Source organism: Zonotrichia leucophrys, unplaced genomic scaffold (genome assembly GCF_028769735.1).
Source record: "Zonotrichia leucophrys gambelii isolate GWCS_2022_RI unplaced genomic scaffold, RI_Zleu_2.0 Scaffold_52_357736, whole genome shotgun sequence".
NCBI lineage: Eukaryota > Metazoa > Chordata > Aves > Passeriformes > Passerellidae > Zonotrichia > Zonotrichia leucophrys.
Genome location: NW_026992257.1, coordinates 83,644 through 105,098, shown reverse-complemented (window position 1 = coordinate 105,098; position 21,455 = coordinate 83,644). Strand labels below are relative to the sequence as shown.

Here is a 21,455-nt window from a genome sequence, read left to right as displayed (position 1 = left end):
CGTACAGGACATCAGTAAAGAACCCAAAAAGCTTTGCCCATCGAAAGAACTCATAGAGATCTGTTTTTGACAAGAAAAATCCATCTTCTCTACACCATTTTTGCCAGAGGGCAATAAGTTTCTCCTCTGAAGGAGAGAACTGAACCTCTTCCTCCAAGGCATGTGTCCGCCATACGAACAGCCACAAACTTCTGAGGGCTGGTTCATCAGGAAGGGAAAAGCCAACAGTACCTTTTGAAAGAGTCCAGCATGCTCTGGCTTGCTCCACGGTTCTGCTGCTCTTTCCGAACATCTTTCCTGAAGGATTTCCAGAAGAAGGCTCACTTGTGGTCAGCCTTGGCTGTGAACTGTGTCCAAATCAGGACCTTCAGTTCTTCAGCTCCTGGCTGAATCCACTTCTGTGGTCGCTTCAAAGCAACCATCACATGCTACACATACAGGATTTTACCCAGTGCAGCAATTTGCTCCTCTGGTCTTATCAAATTAATTTTTGCTCTGACACGAGGGGTCACCAAATATTACAGCAACCTGAGGAGGTCTTCAGGGTGAGAGAAGGACAAGAATCTTGGTTGATGATCAGAAGGCTGGATTTATTGATATATGATATATAATACATTATTACTATACTAAAAAAAATAAAGAGAGAAGTTGCAGAGGCTGCTAACCTAAGAATAGCATAGAAAAGAATGCATAGCAAAGTTCTGTGTCCAGCAGAAAGCAAGGACAAACTCTCCTGTGAGTGGTCAGCAAATCCAAACACTCACAGAAGCCCAATTACCGCTGCACCTGTTGCATTCCACACCAGCCAATAACAATTGTTTACTTTCTTCTTCTGGGGCCCCTGCTTCCCAGAAGATGAACAAATCCCAAAGAAAGGCTTTCTATGAAAAAATGTCTGCGACACGCTTGTACAAGTTTATACCCGGTATGAGCCCTCCGACATGCTGCAAACAGGCGAAAGGAATGGGAACCCTTGGACAATCTTCCCCCTCCCTACCTTGTTCTCCGCCCCAGCCCAGACTGGCTCAGGCATTGCCGGTGCCCATGTTGCCTCTTGAGGCTGTGATCCTCCTGGGTCATGTCTCGGCACCGCCGCTCCCACCGGAGCAGGCTGGGGCACCTCTCCTTCCACGTGAACAAGTAGCGGCAGCACCTCCGCTCCCATGTGAGCAGCTGCTGCCGCTGACCCTTCCCAAAACTGAAGAAAAACAGGTAACCATCCCCAGAGACAGCTCTCCCCAGCCCATCGGACGAGGCGGAGAACGAGGAGGGGAACCACGGGAGACAGTGGGGATGAGGAAGAGAAGCCCGGCTTCTTCCCTTTACGGGAGGTGCCGACAGCTCCTGGAGTGATCGGCTTCATACACGCACCGATCGACACCAATGATGTGAAGGTGTTCAAGAAAGAGATGGGAAAATTGATGGATGATACTTTGGGGGTGGTGGAAAGGCTAAATGAATTTCTAGGGACCAGCATATACACCTATGAGGATCTCTAAGCCATCCTAAGATCGCTATTTAACAACGAAGAAAGAGACATGATCAGGAAAGCTGGGATCAAAGACTGGAAAAAGAGGAACCCTAACGGGGGGGAGCGGGCACCAGAGGTGGCCAAACCAGAAACCGTCCTGGAATGCCCAGATGGAGGAGGGGAGGCAGAAAATTATAAATTTAAGAAATATGATAATTCAGTGTTGAAGTGAAGGGAGACAACCCACCTTTGTGTTGGTCAGCATCGACTCCAGTTTATTGATCAAATTAGACACCTTTTATAACAGTGCTAATTCACTTCATGCATATTGCAAAATCTGAGCTCCTGATAGGTTGTAGAGAAAACTTCAGCTCCTCCTTTTGTTTACAATACCTGAAGTTTGTTTATTGAAACCAAGATCAGTGTTCTCACCATGATATGAAAAGTTCTCAAAACCTTTATATCTGTTCCCAGAACGGCCATCTGTTCCCAGAGCAGCCAAGGACAGAATATTGCCTGTTTTTGAGGAAACGGTCTGAGAATCTTGTTGTTTATATAAAAGGTGGCTGAGAACCTTAATTATTTACAGAATCAAGCCTGGGAACTGCTGCTTTACAGCAGCCTTTTATTTTTCCTTTAGCTGAATACCTTCATGGCCTCTTTCTTTAAGCCATGTTTGAACTAGGCTCTCCACACTTCCCCCGTTTCTTTCTTTTTGAGAAAGGAGTTAGTTTGCCAAGTTTTCTCTATCATCCTACCAACCATATTTTGAATACAACCAAAAATACAAAGCAAAATAGGCAAAAGCATTCAAAAGCACACCCAACATCCCTACAAGGTCCCCCAGCCATGGTCCGAGCAATGGCTTTTACCCCAAAGGGTTAAAACCACCCCCAGCTGAGCCATAATGTCATTTGGCTCAAATGGCATCAGCTGGGGGATTCTCAGTCCTTGGTTCTTTTGGAGTAGTGGGAAAGTAGCATACACTTAAAGCACTTAAAATATTTAAACTGAATACACTCATTTTCCAACCAACAGAACTTACATGTAAAGTCAATTAAATCTAATAAAACTTCAACAAGAATCAGAAAAGTTTTATGGGCTAACTGCGTCACACTCTTTGCAACATAAAAATAGGCAATTCTAACAATTAATACATTATAAGCAATATTCTCGGCTAGCAAGGTTTCTCTCTTACAAGGGATCTAAGCTAGGGAAACAAACCAAAAAAGCTAACACCATTTACAAAATATGCTATACGACAGATACAAAAAAAAATTCTATGTGCTACAAGGCTCTGTTGTGGTGTGTTTTTAGCTTCCGGGTCCCTTTCTCAGGTGTGCCAATATTCCCTTCTCCCTTCCCCCTCGCCCCTTGCTGAGTGTGCCCTGTCAATCAGGCTAACATACCAGCAAGGCGTCGTGTGGTTGGTCGATTTCAAAGGATGCTCCTCAGGCGTGGGGGACATTGGCCCGTATAGGTGTCCCTAGTCCCTTGAGACCCTGCCCCTTTCACCTGGTTAGTAGCTCACCTGTCCCCTCCCCTTTCCCTGTCCCTGAGCTTAAAAGGTTAATCAGACCATGCGGCCTCTATTCTGGTTGGAGCAGTTGCCCCGGTTCAGACCTCTGTAACCATGGAATAAACATCTGGATATAACCCTCCAGCAGAATCCACTCCTTTTTTCTCTTCACCATCGCCAGAAGCTCTCTCTCCTGATGTAAACGGAGTTCCTGACAAGCCTGGACTTGTTCAGTGCTCTGCTGCAATCTCCAGCAGCCAAGGTATCTCTGGGGTGAATTACACTACAGTGCTGCCTTTGGCCCAGCAGCGAGGGTCACACTGACCCAGGCATCATCTAACTGGTAATATTGGGATTCATATTCCAATATATTGGCGTCCCTGAGGCGGGCAAAGCGACTCCGCAGCCCGAGAACGGACTCGCAGTACCTCAGAGAGCTTCTGGCAGCCGTGCATCCAGCTAGAAGGGCTTTGGTTGCATTGCCCTCAGCTAGAGACTTTGGGAATATTCCCAGAAGAAGTTTCGTGGACTGTTCGGCACCTCTGGAAAGCCCAGCTTCTGTTTGGTGAGCAGATTTTCCAGAGGAAGAAGAGGGTAGCCTCTCTTGCACCCAGAGAGAGGTCCTTTTCCGGTGAAGAGACCTACCTGCCTGTACCCAGCCACCTACAGCTTCCATTTCACGTGAGTATCTCTGCTTTCGGTAGAGCAGAAGCTCAAAAACAGACTCTGCCGCGAGTTCTGTTCCTTTTTGCCTTTGCATTTTTGGCTGCGCAGCCCCACAGACGGGAATTCATAGCGTTCTAGCTTTAGCTTTCTGCCGCGTGTTTCACTGTCTTTTGGAATTCGTGCTGGAGCGAGATCGCTCTCTGCCCTTCCCCCCCGGCTCGGCAGCGTGCTCGGCTCTCTACACGTGTTAGGAGACTCTCTCTCTTTCTCTGTGCGGGGGCGCGGGGGGGGCTCTCGGCTCACTGCTCCGCGGAAGACTCTTTCTCTCTCTGTGCGGGGGAGGGAGGGGGCTCTCTTTCCACGTGGCCGGGGGATCTGCGGGGTCGGGAGTGCTCTTTGCACACGCGGCGCGGGGCCCCCGGTTTCGGCTTGCCACGTGGAGTGGCTGCTGTCTCTGCTCCGCAGGGGGGCTGCATTCCACGGCGGGGGAGGCTTTGTTTCTGCCTCAGCTCGGCAGGGCGTGCCCTGCTGCTGCTGCCCGGGAATTTTAAAAGCAGTATATACAGCTGCATTGTGAAGCTTTTGTCTGCTCGTTATCGCTTTCTATCTGTGTTTTTTTTTAGAAATTGGTAGCTGATTTTAGCTTTGTTTTTGGTCAGGCAGGATTAAGTACTTTGCTTTTTACATCTAACATGGGTTCCAAACTCAGCATCGTACAAAAAGGAGTGTATTATAATATTGTTAGCATTTTAGTCAATGGTAATGTGAAATTCTCTAAAGGAAAATTGAAACAGTTTATAATATGGTTTTTTCTGCAGTTCCCAAACATTTCCCCTGAAGAAATCTACAATATTCAATTCTGGTATAAAGTTGGGAATGAATTGATAACCTTAGGACAATCTGGCAAATCACCCTCAGCTAAATTTGTGTTCTGGAGTTTACAAATCTGAACAGCATTGCTCAAACAAAAGGAAATGGAGAAAAAGCCAAATGTAAAGCCATGTACCTCTGCTCTCCTTGTTTCTCCCTCTCCTAGCTCTAAAACCCCTAAACCTCTTTCCCCAAAACTTGGTATTTTAAAGAGAGCACACTCATTGGGAAGTCGGCTTCCAGAGTGTGCAAGAATACCTGAGTTGTTTTGTTCACAAAGCCCTGGCCAGGCTGCATGGCTTTCCCAACCCCCTGTATCCCCTCCTCTAAAGCCCAGAGCACGTGTTAGCTTTCCGGAGAGCAGTGATGCCCAAAATGGCCCCCAGTCCCTAGGGGGTCCACAAGATGGTGGATGCCACGTGGCATCTTCCCAAACCTGGTCTTCTTCTTCCCAAAATCCTCTTAAGCATTCCAAAATTCCTGCCCCACCCCCCTCTCCTCCTGTTCCTCGTGACACGTTCCCCCCTCCCCCTCCCTTTCCTGCAGTACCCTCGGCTCCGCCCCTCTACTCCTCCCAGGGGGCGTCTGCGGACGTGATGTCACCAGGCTTCCCCGCCCCCTGCCAGCCCCTTGACCCCGCCCCCTGTTCCCACGGTTTCCCTGCCCCTTGCCAGCTCCCTGTCCCCGCCCCTTCCCCAAGTTCCCATGGTGGGGACACAGCCACTGCCTGTCCCCAAACCTGTAGCTGTGATCCCAATGCTTCTGATTCCAGGGATACAGAGCAGGGGACGGCAGACCCAATGCATAGTCCCATGTTGTCACTAGCTCCTGTTACGTTTCAGCCTGCAGCTCAGGGAGGAGCAGCCCCAACTGCTAATTGGAGTTCTTTTGGACGACAATTGATTAAAGAGATCTGTAAATCTCATAAGGAATATGGTCCACACAGTCCATATTTCCGTGGCCTTTTAAATTCTGAATTAAGTAGGACTGTGGTAGTCCCACATGATTTAAAACAGCTTTTTTCCTGCCTCATGACCTCCACGGAATTCAAATTATGGGAATCAGCATTGAAACAACTGCTAAAAGATGCTCTCCCAGGCTTACAGGCTGATCCAAACACAGCGAAAGACAACAGTGGTAACCCTATCACCATTGAGCACCTCTGTGGTGAGGGTCAATGGTCTTCACCCTCTATCCAAGCTACTGCAATTCCTGCAGAAACACTCGAGAAGGTAAAAGAAGCAGCTGAAAAAGCATTCTTTTCCCTCCAACCTGAGGGGCCTTTTGAGCCCTATAGTAAAATTAAACAGCTACCATCAGAGCCTTTTTTGAAATTTGTAGAAAGGTTAACTAGAGCCATTGAAATACAGGTTAAAAAGGAAAATACTAGGGAAGCAATTTTAGAAAAAATGGCATTTACAAATGCAAATGAACAGTGTCGAGCGGCAATCCTGAGCCTTCCTATGGAACCTTCCCCTACACTAAAGGATATGCTTCTAGTCTGTAACAGGAAAGTGCCTCTGATGAGTGTGGCTGAAGACACCAGACCAAGGCTGCTGCCAAGACCACTTCAGCGTGTCGCTGTTGCCAGCCCTGCGCCTTTTCCCTCAGCACAGCAGTACCCTGGGCAGCAGCAGAGACCAGCAATGGTTGAGCCCACTAAACCATGCCTGCTTTGTAATAACCTAGGACACTGGAGTAACCAGTGGCCCCTGAAAAGGGAATTTGATGAATTTAGAAATGGCAGGGGAGGAGAACTACAAGCCCTCCCTAGGGGTCAACAACAAAAAAACTGAAAAAGGAGCGCCCGCCTGCCAGGCGTGCAGACGTAAAAGGAGCAGGCCAAGAGAATAAGGGTAGCAAATCAAATGAAGCGCCCGATAATATTAATATTTGGGTAAGTGAAGCAGGTTCTTCAAAGACCAAGTCTGCTAGTCCACTGTTGAAGGTGAAACAAAATAACCTTTGTTATGATTTAAGTGATCCTGTATTAACTGCATCTTCTGTCAATGAGCCTTACAGGTTGCAGCTGACAGAGTCACTCCACCTGAAGGACACTGACTGGCATTTTGTCTCTGTAAATCCTGAACAGAAGGGTACTTGGAACCAAATTCATTGTAAGTACATCGTCATTGGGGACACCAAACACACACCACAAGAGATCAAAATTGCTCCGGGAATGACAACATCAGATCCCAAGCAATTTGTTCTCGGCCTGCACTGTTTCCACCCACCCCTGTTTCTTCCCAAGGGACAAATTGTTGCTCAAGCTATCCCTGTGCCATCTTTACCTGAAAATATCGATAAACAAGGGCCCACAGTCGCCCGGGTCCAAGTTATTGGGAAAGAGAAACCCAAATTGTGGTGCAATGTCAGTGAGGGTGGGGAGTCTAAACGCATTGAGATGCTTGTAGACACAGGTGCAGACTGCACAGTGATTCCAGTACAAGACTGGCCAGCACATTGGCCTTTACAAAATGTTGCTGGTCACCTTCGAGGTGTAGGAGGTCTGTAATTAGCAAGACAATCCAAAAGCATTATTCAATTTGAGGGTCCAAACGGACAATTGGCAAACATCCGTCCATTTGTGTTAGATTATTCAGAACCTTTGTTAGGGAGAGATTTAATGGCCCAGTGGGGTGTCACAATTGATATTCCAGACTCTCCACAGCATTTTTGTGCAGCAGTCATTGAACAACAGCGCCCCACCCAAAAACTGAAGTGGAAAACAGACAAACAAGTTGATGTGAAACAGTGGCCACTCAGTAAACAAAAAATAAAGGTGCTTGAGGAACTAGTACAAGAGCAACTAAGAAAGGGCCACATTGTGGAGACCATGTCCCCATGGAACTCTCCAGTGTTTGTCATCCAAAAAGCTGACAAAAAGAGGTGGCGACTCCTCTGTGACCTCCGACAAATTAATAATGTAATTGAAGATATGGGTTCTCCCCAACCTGGTATGCCATCCCCAACAATGCTTCCCCAAGATTGGAAATTAGCTGTTATTGATATTAAAGATTGTTTTTTCCAAATCCCATTGCACCCTGATGATGCACCGCGTTTTGCATTCTCAGTCCCTTCTATCAATTCAGAAGCTCCTATGAAAAGGTACCATTGGACCGTTCTTCCTCAGGGATTAAAGGTATCTCCAGCTATCTGCCAGTGGTAAGTCTCTTCCCTGCTTTCCCCAGTGCGTGCAGCCGCAGAGAAGGCCATCATCCATCATTATATGGATGATATCCTTGTGTGTGCCCCCAATGATGATTTACTCACACATGCGCTTGACCTAACGATCGATGCATTGATTGTTGCAGGGTTCGAGCTCCAGGAAAAGAAAATTCAAAAGATGCCACCTTGGAAGTATTTGGGCTTAGAAATTGGAAATAGGACCATTGTTCCTCAAAAACCAGAAATCAATCCAAGGATCAAGACCCTTGCGGATGTCCACAAGTTGTGTGGGTCTTTGAATTGGGTAAGACCATGGCTTGGTCTGACTAATGAAGACCTTGCCCCTCTTTTCAATTAATTAAAAGGGGGAGAGGACCCAGGTGCTCCTAGGTCTATTACCCCAGAGGCACGGAAAGCTCTAGAAAAGGTTCAGATTGCAATGTCCACAAGACAGGCCCACCGATGCCGGCCTGACCTGCCATTCAAATTTATCATCCTAGGTAAGTTGCCACACCTCCATGGAATTATTTTCCAGTGGGAGGAAAAACAATCACCTAAAGCAAAGGACACACCAAAAAAGGACCGGGACCAGAGGGACTCTCTCTTGATCATAGAATGGGTTTTCCTCAGTCACAAAAGGTCCAAGAGACTGACAAAGCCTCAGGAGCTGGTAGCGGAACTGATCCGGAAAGCAAGGACCCGGATCAGGGAGTTAGCAGGATGTGATTTTAAGTGCATTCACATTCCAGTTGAGTTAAAATCAGGTCAAAATACTATGAAAATACTGGAACAATTGTTTCAAGAAAATGAAGTGTTGCAGTTTGCTCTGGATTCCTACTCAGGACAAATTTCGGTAGCGCGGCCCGCTCACAAATTGTTCGAACAAGATGTTCAATTTACTTTGAAATTGGGAAGTGCTCTAAGTAGGAGACCTTTAAAAAGGGCTCTAACTGTCTTTACAGATGCGTCCGGGAGGTCCCACAAGTCCGTTATGACTTGGAAGGATCCTCAAACCCAGCAGTGGGAGACGGACATTGCTGAGGTGGAAGGTTCACCTCAGGTTGCTGAATTGGCTGCGGTTGTTAGGGCTTTTGAAGGGTTCTCAGAACCATTTAATCTGATTACAGACTCTGCATACGTGGCAGGAGTAGTATCCAGAGCAGATCAAGCAATACTGCAAGATGTATCTAACATTGCACTTTTTGAATTGCTCTCAAAACTGGTAAAGTTAGTCACTCACCGAGAGCAACCATTTTATGTGATGCATGTCAGGTCACAAACTGACTTGCCAGGGTTTATCGCTGAAGGCAACAGAAGGGCAGATGCTCTTGCTGCACCTGCAGTGATGGCCACTCTCCCAAATGTTTTTGAACAGGCAAAAATCAGCCACCAGCTTTTCCACCAAAATGCACCTGGCCTGGTTCGCCAGTTCAACATCACTCGAGAACAGGCCAAAGCGATTGTGGCCACGTGCCCAAATTGCCAACAACATGCACTCCCTACAGTGAGTACGGGAGCAAACCCAAGGGGACTGAACAGTTGTGAACTGTGGCAAACAGATGTAACACACATACAGGCTTTTGGACGGCAGAAATATGTTCATGTTAGTGTAGATACCTTTTCTGGAGCGGTCTATGCTTCTGCCCACACAGGAGAATCATCTATTGATGCTATTAAGCACCTCTTACAGGCTTTTTCTTTCATGGGCATCCCCAAGGAGCTGAAAACTGATAAAGGGCCTGCGTATAAATCCAAGGAATTCGGGAGCTTCCTGCAGCAATGGGGAGTAGAGCACAAAACTGGCATCCCCTACAGGTCAAGCCATTGTAGAAAGAACTCACCGTGATATTAAAAGGGTCCTGGACCAGCAACAACAGGTTCTGAAGGTAGAACCTCCCCACATCTGGTTATCCAGGGCGCTATTCACAATCAATTTTCTGAATTGTTCTTTTGACAGCCTGAACCCACCCATCCTACGCCACTTTGGGGGGAGCAGTCACAGGTTGATGAAAGAAAAACCTCCGGTTTTAGTAAAGGACCCTGAGACTTGGAAAATGGTGGGACCTTACAAATTGGTTACTTGGGGACGTGGATACGCCTGTGTGTCCACCCCCTCTGGTTTAAGGTGGGTTCCTTCCAAATGGGTAAAGCCCTATGTTCCCAAAGTCTCAGAGAAATCTGCAGAAGCACCCCAGGTTGCTCACGCTGCCTGGAGAAGAAAACGCCGCACGCATTCTCTGGAGGAAATTCCATTTAAGCCTCCTATCTGGAATAGTTTGTAATATATGTTTGTCTTAAGTTTCCTTTTACCGATTTAGATCCTGCTGTTTGTGTGCAGTCTCGAGACGCCATGAGACCGAGCCCATTTCTCGTCCTACTTGCGATCATTTCTCCAGTGATCTCCTGGTTAGTCCCTCAGCCCAAAGCAAATGTATGGACCACTCTGGCCAGAGCCCTTGGACAAGATCACATTTGCCTCTCCACCTCGACAGCCTCTGACCCCCGGTCAACTTGCCTGGTGGGAGTTCCTTTTAAATCCTCAGAATTCCCGAATGAAATGTGGAGTGCTTTAAATGAAGTTAACTTACTCGCACCTTCCCCTGGCCGTTACCCTGCTGACAATCCTTTGCTGTTTTGGCAGGAGTGGGCGAGAAAGTTACCAGCGTCAAAAAGGGAGCCACAAGAGTTCCATCTCTTAGGCTCCATGAATGCAACCTTTTGCATTCACTTTAAATTCAATTCCCGCTTACCATATCATGAAGCTAAACCAAACACCTATCCTAACCCTAGCAACCCACTCTATACAGACAAGAACTGGTGTAAAAATTCAGTCTTAGTTATACACTCATCAGGTGGTGATTACAAGCCTCGTGAACTCCCAAAAGGTGTGTTTTTAATATGTGGAGACAGAGCATGGGCAGGTCTCCCTCCTCGTCTGCTTGGAGGTCCGTGTACATTTGGCAAGCTGAGCCTGTTAACACCAAATCGAACAAATCTGATACATTGGCAATCTAAAAACGACACACATACATTGGCTATCAAAAAAAGAGACCTAAGGCAATTAGACCCTGACTGTAATTCAGAAATTGTTCCCTGGTCCAGACTAAAGGCCACTGCAATTACAGTCCTTCTGCCGTGGATCTCAGCAGCAAAAACTATGGGAGAATTAGGCCGATTGGAATGTTGGGTTGCAAAACAGGCAAACCTCACTTCTACTGCCCTGAGTGACCTCTTATCAGATGAGGAAATTACCAGACAAGCCACCATTCAAAATAGGGCAGCCATAGACTATCTGCTCCTTCTGCACAACCATCGCTGTGAAGAATTTGAAGGACTCTGCTGTCTCGACTTGTCATCAAAGGCAGAGAATGTCCATGCCACGATTGACAAGATGAAAACTATGGTGAGCGACATCAAGAGAGAAACTGACGACTGGCTGAGTGGACTGTTCAATGGCTGGGGACTCTCGGGCTGGTTGGGATCTATTCTGAAAACTGTGTTTTTAGTGCTGTTTATTTGAGTTATAGTTATTGTAGTTGTTAGCACTGTTTTTGGACTAATCAAACGCATGGTTCTCAAGTTAATTTCAAGCTCATCCCCCCCTCCTGAGGTCTACCATTTGGAAGCCCTCAGTGCTCCAGTGGATGACCTGGAAGCCTCAGTGGAAAACACTGACCCTCCTGTAGAAGAAGAACCGATTTACCAACCATGGTTTGGCAATCATTCTGCACCATAAACACAGTCCTCTTCTTTTTAAACAAAACTAGGGGGAGATGTTGTGGTGTGTTTTTAGCTTCCTGGTCCCTTTCTCAGGTGTGCCAATATTCCCTTCTCCCTCCCCCCTCGCCCCTTGCTGAGTGTGCCCTGTCAATCAGGCTAACATACCAGCAAGGCGTCGTGTGGTTGGTCGATTTCAAAGGATGCTCCTCAGGCGTGGGGGACATTGGCCCGTATAGGTGTCCCTAGTCCCTTGAGACCCTGCCCCTTTCACCTGGTTAGTAGCTCACCTGTCCCCTCCCCTTTCCCTGTCCCTGAGCTTAAAAGGTTAATCAGACCATGCGGCCTCTATTCTGGTTGGAGCAGTTGCCCCGGTTCAGACCTCTGTAACCATGGAATAAACATCTGGATATAACCCTCCAGCAGAATCCACTCCTTTTTTCTCTTCACCATCGCCAGAAGCTCTCTCTCCTGATGTAAACGGAGTTCCTGACAAGCCTGGACTTGTTCAGTGCTCTGCTGCAATCTCCAGCAGCCAAGGTATCTCTGGGGTGAATTACACTACAGTGCTGCCTTTGGCCCAGCAGCGAGGGTCACACTGACCCAGGCACAATCTAACCGGTAACATTGGGATTCATATTCCAATAAGGCTCAAACAAAACTCAGGTGTGCTAATACAACCTACAAAAATAAGCTAAAGGAAGTTTGTTTTCTATTCTCAAACAGCAGATATATTTTAAACAAAAACAGCTCTACTCACAAATGCTTCTGATTGTCTCTTTTAACTAGAGTTTCTCTAATGTTCACAACAATATTTTGCACACAGGTCTTAAAATAAACGCCTATCATAAAAGCATAAATCTATCTAACATCACTTAAACTTAATAGCATTTAGACTTAAAATACTTAAACTTTAAATATTTTAATTTAACAGAACTTAACATCACTTAAACTTAATTTTAACAAAAATCAGCTGATTTTAAATTCTACATAACTTACACTTAATATAATTTTAATCTTAACAGAAGACTTTTGGTCAACAAAAGTTTGTTTGCCTGCAATCATGATAGAAAGCAAGTGATATCCCAAAATGAATACCAAATGCTGCATGTTTTGTTAATCACATGCTTTTAAAAACCAAGCCTTTATTAACTAAAATTTGAAATTAATAATTATTTCAAAAATTTTTTTATTTAATATTTTTTTATTATTTCATTTTATTATTATCATTATTTCATTTTATTATTTATTTCATATTTTATTATTTTATTCATATTATTATTATGCCTTCTAAAGTGGCTGGGGTGGGAAGCACCACTTTAAAAAACAAACATTTCCTTTGGATTCAGAGAAAGGAAACAATTCTTATTTAAAAACAATTATATAGCAGTTCTATAAAATGCCTTTTTGAGGAAATACGTCAACAGATGTTTTCCTTGTGCAAAATAGACATTTTTCAGCTCAAATCTTTGAAACACATATACTACCCAGAGTTCGTGTTCATGCATTACCTTCCATATCAGTAATTCAATAAAACTTCTAATCTATACCAAAACTATTTTTCTTTATTCAAAATGTGTACCACTCCTAATTTAGCTTTCAGGGCTTGAGCTAAAACCATGTCATCAGAAACCTCTGGGTTTCTCATTTCTTAATTCTTCCTCGAAGTTCTTTTCCCATTGTGCGTGTTTACTTTTGACTCTACAAGTCCATTATGAGGGCTATATGAAATACATTCTCTCCTAGGGAACAGCAAAGCCACATTGCATACCACTGGAATAAGACACTGTTTAAAATCTTTAAAAGCAGCATTTAGGATCAAACTAAAGCTTGATAGAGAGATCTGTCTGCACTTTGAAATGCAAAACCTCTTGAAACTGTTATTATTGGAGAGTGGATACTTGAAGTGTTCTGAAACTCAAAAAAAAAAGGTATTTAAAAGTTTAGAGAAGGAAGCTGAAGCAGCCCAAGCTACTGCAAGTTTCCATTTTAGGCTCAGGTCCACCTGCAGCCAAGCACAGACATGGCAAGAACAGAAACTGCACAGACAGGAGAGAGAGAGAGAGAGCCCAGGAGCCTGAGCCCAGTGCAGCAGAGCCAGGGCACTCCAGCCCTGGGCCCCTCACAGCTAAGGCTCTGTTTGTAGCAGCAAGGAAAGGTAAAAAGTGTGACCATCCTTCTCAGCCCCACCCTAAGCTGGTTACTAACCTGTATCACTGAATTACTAACACTGCATTGAAGCTCTTCCATGCCACAATTCACTGCAGGCTCCAGCTGGAGTGCTGAAAAGGGGCAGAAGAGAGAGAGTCCTGGTATTTCTTGGTAAACCACAAGGCTGCAGATCTAAGTTTTCAATCAACAAGCTAAAACAACCACCTCAGAACAGCAGCAGTCCTCTCCCTCCTGGCCTACCACTAGTTTGGCAGTCCACCTCTTCTGTGTGTAAGAGGAGTTTTCACATGTCTGAGCAGGAGAGGAAAAAACCAAAGCTTATGAGAATAAGTATGAAATACATATAAACCAAGGTAACAGATTTAAGTGGCTTAAATAAAGTACAGGTACATTCAAGAAAACAACAGATATTTGTCCATTTTAGAGCAGAGCCACCAAGAGTTTATTTGCTCCTGCGGCGCGTGTGTCGGAGAGGGCAGCGACCCCCCCCGCGCTGGGTGCGGCGTGCGCTCCGTCCGCACTGCAGCCGCTGCGGAGCGGTCACTCCCTCTGCGGCAGTTCCTCTGTCCCCGGGGTGGCTCCCTGTGGTATCGGGGCGGGCGAAAAATCCTCTGATCCCGCGGCATGGCGGCGGCTTGGCTCTGCTCCCGCCAGGGCCAGGCCCGGCATGGCCACGGCACTGCTAGGGTTGCGCACGGGGCTGCTGGTTGCCGCACGGCCAGGGCCCGGGAGCTCCATGTGGGGCAAGACCGTCATCTGGCTTGCACTCAGGGACATGCAGAAGCACCCGCCATGGCTTGCTCAGTGTCTTGACAGTTTTATCACTCTCCAAAGCAGCGTCCCCTAATAAATCACCGAATTCAAGCCATCCCGTTAACTCGTAAACCATATGGAGGTTAAGGAAAACCCCTCTAGCATAGCCATCAGTCCAAAGTCCTGTTAAATCCTTTTGCAAATTCATCCCCTTAATCTGCCATTTTTATAAATATGCTGCTTGCCTTTTCCTAATTTTGCCAGCGCTGGTTGCAGCCTCTTCAAGGTCTCGTGCAGCACGTATCAGTCGAGCTCGTCTTTACTATCACCCGAGGCACACGACGCGTATCAGCTTCTTTTTTATCCCTTTTATCGCATTTTCCTGCCGTCCCACTGCTTAGGACCTGAGCCGGTTTTCACTTCCCGTGGTGCATTGCAGTATCACGGTCGGGTGTCACCATTATGTTGAAGTGAAGGGAGACAACCCACCTTTGTGTTGGTCAGCATCGACTCCAGTTTATTGATCAAATTAGACACCTTTTATAACAGTGCTAATTCACTTCATGCATATTGCAAAATCTGAGCTCCTGATAGGCTGTAGAGAAAACTTCAGCTCCTCCTTTTGTTTACAATACCTGAAGTTTGTTTATTGAAACCAAGATCAGTGTTCTCACCATGATATGAAAAGTTCTCAAAACCTTTATATCTGTTCCCAGAACGGCCATCTGTTCCCAGAGCAGCCAAGGACAGAATATTGCCTGTTTTTGAGGTAATGGTCTGAGAATCTTGTTGTTTATATAAAAGGTGGCTGAGAACCTTAATTATTTACAGAATCAAGCCTGGGAACTGCTGCTTTACAGCGGCCTTTTATTTTTCCCTTAGCTGAATACCTTCATGGCCTCTTTCTTTAAGCCATGTTTGAACTAGGCTCTCCACAATTCAGGGTATCAGGGAAGCGGTACCCTAGGGACAGAACATGAGCAAGGTACTCAGGGAGTACCAGGGGAAAGATGAAACTCCCACGGAAAGGTTGGAGAGGCTCCACAAGGGTTTGAGAATGTATTCGGGATGGATCCCAATTCTCCGATCAGGGCAGTTTTGCTAAAAACTCAGTTTGTGGCAAAATCCTGGGAGGACATTCGGAAAAAGCTAGAAAAGATAGATGGGTGGCAAGAAAAAGGGTTGCAGGAGCTGCTTCGGGAAGCCCAGAAAGTCTACATGAGACGGGAGGAAGAGAAACAGAAGATCCAAGCAAAGGTATTGGTAGCTGTGGTAAGGGAAGCACAAAAACAGGAGCATGGCAGAGACACGGCAAAGAAGGCCCCGGCGAAAAAGCAGAACTCTTCCCAAGGAAAAGGATCGAAAGACCAGAAGAGATATTTTGAGTGCTATTACTGCAAGCAAAAGGGACACATCTGAAGAAATTGTCCCAACAAAGCCAAGGACCAGGCAATGTTTCAAGAAGATTAGGGGTGTCAGGGGCTTTTCAGTTTGGGGTCCAGAACACCGAGGGAGCCCTTGATAAAATTAAAAGTAGGACCCCACAGGCAGGAGATGTGGCTTATGGTAGACTTGGGGGTGGAACGGACAGCGGTGCAGCAGCTGCTGCGGGGGTGCTCTCTGATTGACGATTCCATAATGGTAATCGGGTAAAAGGGGAACCCTCTGAGGTTCCGATCATAAAAGATGTAGAAATAGAAACAGAAAACAAAAGACATACAGGAAATATATTATTGATGTGGGATGTGGATTTTAATTTATTGGGGCGGGACATGATGGTAGCCTTGGAAATCCGCTTGGCAGTGGAGAATTCCCGGCTCAGGGTGAGAATGTGTAAACTCACCATTCAGGACTAAGAGAAAATAGACCCGAAAGTGTGGTATGTCCAAGGGGAAGCTGGGAGGTTGGACATAGAGCCGATTTGTGTTGACATTGAGAGACCAGAAGACCCTGGATGGGTCAAACAATATCCCATCTCCATGGAGGGGAGGAAGGGATTGAAACCGGTGATTGACGAATTGATAAAGGAATGTTGGAGCCGTGCATGTATCGGCACAACACTCCAATCTTGGCTGTGAAAAAGACAGATGGTAGCTTTAGGCTAGTGCAAGATTTGAGGGCTGTGAATCAGAGAACTAAGACTTTGTTCCCCACCGTCTCGAATCCTTACACTTTGTTGAATAACATTTCTCCTGAGGACACGTGGTACACTGTGATTGACTTGAAGGATGCTTTTTGGACCTGTCCTTTAGTGGAGGGCAGCAGAGATTATTTTGCGTTTCAGTGGGAAGATCTGGAGACGAACAGAAAGCAGCAGCTCAGGTGGACGTCATTGCCTCAGGGCTTCGTGGATTCCCCGAATTTATTTGGGCAAGCACTTGAGCAGGTGTTGAGTCATTTTGTACCAACAGAGGGGACAAAATTGCTACAATGTGTAGATGATTTGTTGGTTGCAGGTCCAAGGGAGGAGATTGTAAGGGTGAGCACCATTGGGCTTTTGAACTTTTTAGGGGAAAAGGGGTTGAAGGTGTCAAAGTCGAAGTTGCAATTCACAGAGCCCGAGGTCAGGTACTTTTGGGACATTGGATAATCAAGGGCAAAAAGAAATTGGATTCAGAAAGGGTGGCAGGGATTATTGCCTTACCACCCCCGCAAACAAAAAGGGAGGTCAGACAGCTTTTGGGGTTGTTGGGATATTGCTGGCAGTGGATTGAAGGGTACAGCGAAAAAGTGAAGTTTCTACATGAGAAACTCACCACAGACCAGATCAAATGGACGGAAAAGGATGAAGAAGAATTCAGGGGAGTCAAGGAAGCACTCACAGTGGCACCAGTGCTGAGCCTCTCTAATGTGAAGAAACCCTTTCAGTTGTTCATGGACGTGAGCAATCACACAGCACATGGGGTGCTGACACAGGACTGGGCAGGGGTCAGGAAACTGGTAAGTTACTTGTTGAGGCTTTTGGACTTGGTCAGCAGGGGCTGGCTCACCTGCTTGCAGGCAATAGCTGCTGTAGCATTGCTGGTGGAGGAAGTTAAGAAGGTAACCTTCGGTGCACCGTTGGTAGTATTTGCACCGCACAATGTATGGGGCATACTACAACAAAAGGCAGATAAATGGCTCACTGATGCTAGATTGCTGAAGTATGAGGCCATTTTGATTCACTCACAGGATTTGGAATTGCGGACAATGACCATGCAGAACCCTGTGCAGTTTTTGTTTTGGGAAGCTTCAGGGGAGCTTATCCACAATTGCGTGGAGGTGGTTGAATTACAAACAAAGATCAGAGAGGATTTAGAAGAGGAAGAGTTGGATGAAAGAGAAAAATGGTTTGTGGATGGATCGAGCAGGGTGGTTGTCCGATTTTCGGCTGTTTGGATGGCCTGGAAAGGCCCAGGGTGGCCTTGGGGCAACCCACGTTTCAAAGGGCGAGAAGAGGCTTCAGTTCTTTTCTCGGTCTCGGTGTTTATTAATTGTTTATCTAAAAGATTTTCTCTCGGCCCAACAGAGGTCTGCTCAGCAGCCAGCCATGAGCACACTCCTCCACCCTCCAGGCGGTCACCTATCTTTATACTCAAAGTTACGTATACAATATTTATCATTTTTCCCCAATATCTTTCACCCTTATTGACCAGTGCACTTTTAGTAATAACCAATCCCAAAGTGCCACCATCACCACAGAAGATGGAGGAGAAGAAGAAGAAGAAGAAGAAGAAGAAGAAGGACAGGACACGCCCCAATTCCTCCATCTTACTTCTCTAAACCCCCCTGTACAGAAATCCTAAACCCTGTGTTTCACTCTCTAATTAAATTATCCCTTCACCATTCACTCCGGTGAAATCCTCCTATCCTCATACAAGTGTCGTCTCCTGTGTAGGATCAAAGTCCAGCCACCAGACACTTCTGGCAACATTCCAGGACTCCCGAGCCCCCCAAGGGTGGTCTCGGTGACTCGGCACCTCAGTCCTGAGGTGCTGAGATCCCACAGGTGGTTAATGGGAAAAGGAAATCAGGATATACAGTCGTGGATGGACGAATGGGAAAAGTGATTGAAGCAGGTCCCCTACGCGCGAGTTGGTTGGCACAGGCTTGCAAACTGTACTTGGTTCTGAGAGCCTTGAAGGGACTGAAAGGGAAAAAGGGAAAACTTTTTACAGATTCTAGGTATGCCTTTGGAGTGGTTCACACCTTTGGGAAAATCTGGGAAGAAAGGGGGTTGATCAACACCAGGGGAAAAGGACTGATGCATGGGGAATTGATCTGGCAAATCTTAGAAGCTCTAAGGGGGCCGGAGGAAATTGCGGTGGTCCATGTGAAGGGACACAAGGCAGGAATTCAGTTCCGAACCAGAGGAAACAATTTGGCAGACCAGGAAGCCAAAACCGCAGCACTGATGGTGGTAAGTACCCCGGAGATCGAAGGGATCGAGGTCCCAGATGATTCTCCTCAGCCCTCTCAAAAGGAGATTGAATGCTATGAGAAGATTGGGGGGAAATTGGAAGAAGGTAAGTGGAAATTACCTGATTGGAGAGAACTAGTTTCTAAAGGTTTTACCAGGAGGATTTTGCCGAAACTGCACCAGCAAACACATTGGGGGGAACAGGCCCTGGCATAACAATTTTTGAAGTTTTTCAGGTGCAGAGGAATTTACGAATTGGCCAAACAGGAGGTACAGGGATGCCTGATTTGTCACAAAGTTAACAAAACAAGGGCAAGACAGGCCATCCTGGGGAGTTGCCCCATTGCATAATGACCATTTGAAAAATTCAAGTTGATTTCACGGAGTTGCCCAAAGTGGGGAGATTCAAGTTTGTGCTTGTGATCATGGACAAATTGACTCATTGGGTGGAGGCTTTTCCTAGCCCACGGGCAACTGCTCAAATGGTGTCCAGAAAATTACTGGAGGAAATTGTACCCCCATATGGGGTTGTGAATTACATTGATTCGGACCAAGGGACACATTTTACATCAAAGATTATTAAGCAGATGGCTGATGCGCTAGGCATTCAGTGGGAATACCACACTCCGTGGCATCCCCAGAGCTCAGGACAAGTGGAAAGGATGAATCAGACCTTGAAAGTGCAGTTATCTAAATTAATTTTAGAAACTCGGTTGTCTTGGTTGAAATGCCTGCCTTTAGCATCGCTTAATATCAGGACGATGCCTCTTTCAGAGACGGGGCTCTCACTGTTTGAAATGCTATATGGGATGCTATATGGACACCCCAGGCTTGAGGACTGTCAGATTCAACCATATTTGGTTGCAATCAACAAAAATTTGCAAGAACTCAGGAAACAAGGGGATAGTATCTCAGAGTGCTCCTCTGGGATTCGCTATCCACAAAATCCAAACGGGTGACCAAGTGCTTGTGAAAGTGTGGAAAGATGTACCCCTCTCTCCTCACTGGGAAGGTCCTTTTCTTGTGCTCCTGACAACAGACACGGCCATTCGGATGGCAGAAAAAGGCTAGACACACACATCTAGGGTGAAGAAAGTAGAACATCAGGAGGAAGCGTACGAGTGGAGAGTCACTTCTTCCCCAGGCGACCTGAAATTCAGACTCCAACGTCCTTGTAAATGACCATGGTGAGCGGATAAGTTGTATACTGTCTGACTGTGTATGCTATCCGTTTGTACATTTCAAGTGTGAATATTTTCAGGGGATGTTTGTTGTACACTGTACAAGGGGACAGAGGCCGAAGGGGCTGTGCACTTAGTGTCTGGAGGAAGAGCTTGAGCTGACTGACCGAATCCTAACCCTAGCCACAAATCTAGGAATCATTGAATTAGATTCACAGGAGTCGTTTCAGATTTTTCAGAATGGGGTGCTTGGAAAGCTTAGATCAAAGGCAGAGGTTCTGGATGTGGAGTGCTGGAAATCAATCAAGGTACCGTGCAACTCCGATGCTGTCAGAATTTCATGGTGGGGCCCCTTTAAAAGGAGGTATGCAGCTAGGTCGGAGAACGTGTTCCCCGAAGAATACTCCTGCTGCTGTGAAGATGGTCTTCCTCGCCGCTGGTGGCACCCCAGGGGGCAGAGGCAAAGGCAGAGGAGTACGCCTGGTGGGAATCCTGATTGGCCTGAGCCTAGCCATATGCAGGATGCAGAGTCTGCACACTGAGGTCCCAATGAGAGGCGGAAAGGAGAGCTCCGCAGATGAGTGTGGAAGTTGTACTCAGGTGGTCCCAGTTGTGCAAGGGGACAGGAAACCCTCAGCATACCAAGCCCTGAAAGAATGTCTCAAGGAGCCCAGCAGGTACTGTTGGAAAAACAGCATGAGGGTCAAATTATGCAAATTGGACAAAGGGATTTGGTGTATCAATCCCGAGGCAGGGTCAAGGAACGGGCAGTCAGATGAGCACGAGCATCAGATACAGAAACAGAGTGCAGAAATAATGTCAATCCCTGTTTGTAACCAATGCAATCGAACCATGTGGGTTGGGGGAAAAACAGAATTGATCTTTGTTGCGTATTCACCAGGTGAACCCATTGTGTTATTACAATGCGAGGCTGGGGATATTCATGATGAACGGGAAAATGTATTGGATGGGAAGAAATGTTAAATTTGATAGCAAGTTTACCTTGAGCATGGAACCAATCATATTGGATTTGGCACAGGTGAATGATGATAGGGTGTGTCTGCAATATGACATGGTTGTCTGTTTCACGAAAAATAAAGATGCTGAGGATCCTGAGGAAAGAATGAGGGCGATAACTCAGGAATTGAAGAGAAGGGAGTCAGAACTGAGGAGAAAGCGAGTTGAACAGGAGAGATTAAAAACCCTGGGAGAACAGTATGAATTATTGGAGAAACAGTATGCTGATGAAGATTTACCTTCCCCAGACAGAAATCTATTTATTGATTTGATGCAAGAAATTGCAACTGAACTGGGATTGTCAAATTGCTGGATTTGCGGGGGGCTGAAGTCAGCAGAGAAATGGCCATGGAAAGGGGAAGGTTTGGCTCCGGAACAGCTTCTGAAATAAGACAATCCAAGAGTCTCAAAGTTGGCACAGAGGCCTTGTTGGAATTAAAAACTAATATTGCCAGATGGAACGTGCCTGGGCTTGTCTGACCCTTAGTGCTTAACCAGAGATGGCAGCTGTGATGGTTTCAC

At 46.3% G+C, this 21,455-nt stretch overlaps 1 long non-coding RNA gene across 1 annotated transcript; it reads left to right on the top strand.

Annotated features, from left to right (window-relative positions):
* Positions 1-5,318: 5,318 nt before the first annotated feature.
* LOC135460516 (uncharacterized) lies at positions 5,319-11,831 on the top strand. The gene is made up of 2 exons (XR_010443239.1): positions 5,319-6,643; positions 7,601-11,831. It is a non-coding gene; the product is annotated as an uncharacterized LOC135460516 (long non-coding RNA).
* The last annotated feature ends 9,624 nt before the right edge of the window (positions 11,832-21,455 follow it).